This window comes from Lygodium microphyllum, chromosome 17 (genome assembly GCF_053477565.2).
Source record: "Lygodium microphyllum isolate KBCC chromosome 17, Lygodium_microphyllum_v1.1.10, whole genome shotgun sequence".
NCBI classification, from domain to species: Eukaryota; Viridiplantae; Streptophyta; class Polypodiopsida; order Schizaeales; family Lygodiaceae; genus Lygodium; species Lygodium microphyllum.
Window position 1 is genome coordinate 21,675,547 of NC_141151.1, and position 6,006 is coordinate 21,681,552.

Here is a 6,006-nt window from a genome sequence, read left to right on the forward strand (position 1 = left end):
TTGCACAAGGATTTTCATAGTTTTCATGAAGGATTTGATTTTCAACAATCTTTTGCTCCAACTGCTAGAATGACCACTATTCACACAATACTTACAATGGCTGCTCATAAGAAGTGGCTAGTTTACCAAATGAATGTCAAATTAGCATTCTTGAGAATGGTAACCTCAAAGAGATGCACATGACTCAGCCACCAAGGTCTGAGGCCCTCAATTCTAAGAACAAAGTTTGTAAGTTGAAGAAAGCATTGTATGGGCTGAAACAAACCCCTAGAGCATGGTAACAACAGATAGATAAATTCTTTTTAGGCTGGAGTTTCAAAAGATGTGCCTCAGATGCTAACTTGTATGTTTAGAGGGATGGTGAAAAGTCTGTAGTAGTGATTGATCTATATGTGGATGACCTTATTACAAGTGACTACAAAGAGATGATCCATCAGACTCGAAAGGCTTTGAGCTCTGAGTTTGAAATTGTGGACTTGGGCTTATTGCACTATTATTTGGGATTGAAGTCTAGCAAGTGCCTAGAAAAATCTTCATCTCTCAAAATAAGTATGCATGGGAGATCTTAAAAGCATTTGGCATGACCGAGTGTAAGGAGAGAGCCACACCTATGGAGTTCAACGTGAAGTTATCCATTGAGGATACATCAACACTAGTAGATATTGGGAGGTACAAGAGGTTGGTTGGCAGCCTCATCTAGTTGTGTAACACCAGGCCAGATATCAATTTTATTGTTAGTGTTTTGAGCAAGTTCTCAAACAAACCTTGAGAAAGTCATTAGAAAGCTAGGATACAAGTGCTTAGATGTTTTAAGGGAACTCTTAACTATGTTATCACATACAATTCTGGAAGTGCTCCTATGGGAAACTATGGCTCAGATTGGGCAGGTGACAATGATTCCAAGAAATCAATTTCTGGATATTATTTCTCTTTAGGTTCAAGAATCTTTTCTTGGATCAGTAAGAAGCAACCAACTATGGTATTGTTTTCTACCAAAGCAAAGTACAATGTAGCTTGCTTCGTTGCATGTGAAGCAATATGGTTAAGGAGGATCCTGTGGCATATGGGAGTACAAGATGAAGGTTCAACAGTGCTAAGATGTGACAATCAGAGTTACATCGCTATTGCTAAAAATTTGATTTTTCATGCACACACCAAACACATTGAGATCTGATATCACTATGTGCTTGACTCGATCGAGCATGGGATAATAGAGCTAGTCTATTTTTCAATGGAGGAGAATGGAGCAGATATCTTCAACAAAGCTCTTACAAAGGATCTCCTTCGAATTCATCTTCAGAGACTCAACATTGCGTCGAGAATGTAGTTTACCTATTGATGAACATAGAGGGGGAGGGTCGGTGTTAGATATACTCAATGCCCCACCCTCATAAGGTGCCACCAATGATCCATGGTGCTCTAAGTTGTAAGGCCCCTATTATGAGGAGAAGCCATGTGTGAGCATGGATATTGGGTGGGTCCTGACTTATATGTCAAATGAGGTCTATATGATCAGATGACAAAAAGGTGACCTTTGTAAATCTAGCCTTTGAGTTAGATAGAGTAGTTATGCTAGTAGCAACTGAAGGCACAATGCATCGAGTTACGCCTAACGGTAAAGAGAATGTTCCCTAGTCAACTAGGGAAGGTTCATAATATGGTCGGACATGCCGACTAGACTACCTTCCTAGGCTATAAAAGGAAGACCCCTCTGAAGCCATCGTCAATCTATCTTTCACCCAATCAAAGTTCTTACAGCTACCCTTAAGATTTTCACATATCATCTATCTGGATCACCAGCTAAGCTTCACAATGGGAGCACACCAATGGATAGAGCCATCTTTGTATCACTTCGTTTAAAGATAAATTTGTCTTTGTTCTTCTCATATTTGTTGTATGTTCTCTGCTCCTTGCTCAGATTCTATCCATTGTGCCGTGTAGTTTCTACAATAGTCACCCTTGTAGCCAGCTATGTTGCACAAGGCACAATCTCTCCTAATGATAGAAAATAAAAGAAGACCACTACCATAAAATCCAAAGCATAATGTTTCCTCAACAGATGTTAGGAGAATACACCAAGAGCTCTATGGATGCGCTTCTCTCCCCCAACATAACCAACTTTAATCTTGTTTTACTGAACAACTCCAAGTTCACATAAGAGCGCTTTCTCCACTTCTAGCATGTCGCACTGCACTGACTTTTGTTGTACTCGATCCTACTATGCATATACACCCATCAAAACACGCCCCGTATGTGCGCGCGCACGTATGTGTGTGTGTGTGTGTGTGTGTGTGTGTGTGTGTGTGTGTGTGTGTGTGTGTGTGTGTGTGTGTGTGTGTGTGTGTGTGTGTGTGTGTGTGTGTGTGTGTGTGTGTGTGTGTGTGTGTGTGTGTGTGTGTGTGTGTGTGTGTGTGTGTGTGTGTGTGTTAAGCAATCACGTACACTTATGCTCTCCATGTATAGTTAACTAAATTATATGATGAGGGGGTTTTTTTCCCCTATTTGTATTTGAAAGTGTCACAACTTAGCACAATATAACTATGATATAGGTAACTTAATTTCAGCACATGATGGAGAGAGACGAGGACAAGGAGTAAAAGAGCATGCTTAAAGATCAGCATTGGGCAAACAAAGAGAATGCTCCACCCCAAAATAGTATCTTGCTTAGGAGAAGAGCTACTAAAGGATTAATCTCAAGAAGATGGCCAAGAAGCTTCTTAGTTAGATCCACTAATCCCTAATATCTCACTTAAGAGAAGAGCTATGGGAGGAGTAAACCTAGTAACACATCCTGGAGGGTCGTGCAATTGGACAATGTATTTCTATGTTGTTTCTCGAGGCAGAGGTGCTATCAAAAGTTGTTGCGCCTTATCATTTTCCATTGCTCATCAAGTTTGGTTGTATCTTGTTTGAGAGGTCTTCCAAAGGGCTGCCACCTTTCAAGCTTAGATGTCTCTCAACTCTCTCCTACAACCTCAATTTCCTGGCTGTAGCAAGAATGGCAATCAATACCAAATTTAGTGATTAAGATGTAAAAATCAATGTTATCGTTAAAGTTTGCAAGGAGACTAGGAAAACTCATGCTAATAAATGAATAATAATGGTGTCTCAAGTCCACATACCTTATTCATAACTAAATGATGTACCAAACGGTAAAATTGTATATAACTTATTCCAAGAAGTAAAAGATCACTTGGAAAAATAAGAAAAGTTGAGACTTCAAGGCTTTAGAATTCAACAATTAAGAGTAGGGTCACCCTATGTATCTTTGAACACCAGAAGGAAGAAGAAACGGTTTCAGGCAATTTGGAGTGGAAATTGGAACATGAGCAAGTAGTCAGAGATGAATACACAATTAATTGATGAAGCTCTCACATATTTTTGTTTGACCTCATTGGTGCAAGACCGTCGTTGGATGACCAACATTCTAAAAGGGTACTCAAGTCTCTAAAACCAATCCCACAAATCATTCCAAAAAGCAACCAGGCTTGTTGATTGAAGAACTATAACCAATGACATGAAAGAAATTAAGAAAAAATATCTACAAGAGATTAAGGACTTCTTGTGGAGGGTCCTTAAACATGCTAGAATTTTTGTGCAGTGAAGAAAGACTACGAAATTTTCAAAACTCGCTAATGCAGGCATAATCAAATCAATTCCAAAGAATCTTAAAATACAATACATGCTTTAATGGCAAAAGCATTGGCTATGAACATCAAACTTATTCTAGCGACACAAAGTACAATGGGATTTAGTCCTACATCAAAATAAGTTTGCATTTAGCCCTAGTTTTTGTGGTATGATGGCAATGGCAATAGTATCCTCAAATGCATCTACTTCTCCATGCCTCAATGGGTATTTCTAGGAACCTTTCCGGCTCAAAATATCAATTTGACAAGGGTGTTCCCTCTCTTCATTGTTGCTTGCAATTACATCTAATTCTCTTCTAAAGATTATTCACCCCTTAATATCTAAGGGAGTCGTGAAGGGCTTGCCAATTCCAAACAGATCTACCTTAAGTTCGCATAATTTTGTTCATGATAATGCTAATAGTGTGGAAGAAGATAAGGGGTATATTCAACAACTCTTAGATCTCTATGACAAGTTCTCGTGTCCCAAGTCAAAGGTGAGCCTAGAGAAAACAAGTCCTTCAACTACACTTGGATGGACTAATGATGTCCTTAAAAAGCTTGGCGTAAGTATCATTAGAACTTGAAAACTACTACAAATTTGGAACGCCCAATAGTTTAGACATTATGAGGAAGCATAGATGCAATTGGCTCACAAACACGATTGATGAAAATATGTTGAATTATTGCAAGTAAGAGATGAGAAAGTGTTGACTTTTGGGATGCTCCTTTTTCTAAACAATCCAAGTTAGTGATTAAGGAGTTGGAAGTGACCTATTCCCCCTTTTGTAAATATGTTGAGTAACATATGAAAGGGATGTGGGAATCCCATAATTGCAAAAAAGGGCTACTTAAAATGGTTTAAAAGTGTTTTGTTTCCACAACCATTAGCACAATTTCATTTTGAAGGTGTCTATTGCAAGTTAAAGATGAGAAAGTATTGAATTTTTGGATGTTCTTTTTTTTTAACAACCCAAGTTAGTGATTAAGGAGTTGGAAGAGGCCTATTCCCCTTTTGTAGTAGCATATGGAGGGGATGTGGGAATCCCAAAATTGCAAAAAAGAGCTATTCATCTATAACGAAAATGGTTTAAGAGCATTTTGTTCCCACAACCTTAGGGAGTTTTGCTTCCCAATTACATTTTGAAGGTGTCTATTGCAGATAAGATATGAGACGGTATTGGACTTTTTGGATGTTCTTTTTCCTAAACAATTCAAGTTAGTGATGAAGGAATCAGAGGCCTATTCCATTGTAAATGCATGGCTAAGTATTTTGAAAGATGTCTGATTGGACAGATTCAACAATTGAGGAAGATTCATCTTTGCTAGTCAATATGACTCAGCCTGACAGCATATAATGGTAATGTTATTGCTGTCTCTATTTGCCCATACGACAGCTCAATCCATGCATAAGAGACTTACGAAATCGGCAGACCTTTGGAATGCAAAATGCTGGACAGGAAGAACCTTGAAGAGATCAAAAGACACTATAGACTCTCCAAGGATGAATGTAAAGTGAGGAAGGAGGAAGTATGGCCTTCAGCACCAAGGCTAACTACACAGCACAAGCTTACTTATTGGCAAACAGGATCAACTCCTCTGAACAGATTCAAATTCAATAAGGAAAATTATGGTATGAAGTGGATCTTGAAGTCCAATGAGTATTGGAAATTATATAATGGAGATATTTAGCAGAATAAGTTAGGGACAAGCAGTCAAGGCTAGGCTTAATTTCTTGTTATGGAAAATTGTAAAGGTTGGTGCCAATTAGAAGCCAGTTGACTAAATGGGCTCGGCTTCCTGTACTGTGTCCTTTGTGCCATGTAGAAGCTGAACAATTCACCATCTTTTTAGGGGCTATGAGTTCCAAGTATGCTATGATATTTGGGAAGGAACTTCAGGAGTGGGTAAATAGAGCAAGTGTCAAGGATAGGTTGCAATACAAACAAGTTTTTGCTTTGGATTCAATGGCAACATGAGCCTAAGTGTTACTGCCTCTATAGAACATCATTAGAGAATTAGCTGTGCATATTTGGAAAAGTAGGAATCCTGAAGTGTTGAGCCATCCCCATGGTAAGTTTCGAGTCAAGGCTAGAGAAATCTGCTCAATATGCCATCAAAGTGAGTAAGATGTGTTGTAAGGATAATCCCACGATTTTGAAGCTCAAAAAGTTCAGTTTGAGCTCGTAGTCCTTTGTTAAGGCATGTATATATTATCTTAATACAAAGCTAGCATTATGATCAACAAAAGTTCAATATTGTTTCATGTATATTATGCTATATACTGCCTGCTATACAAAGACAATAATCCATTGGGAGAAAACATCACATATATTAGCAAAAAGAATTCATAGAGACTCCCAGATGTCTGCCCACA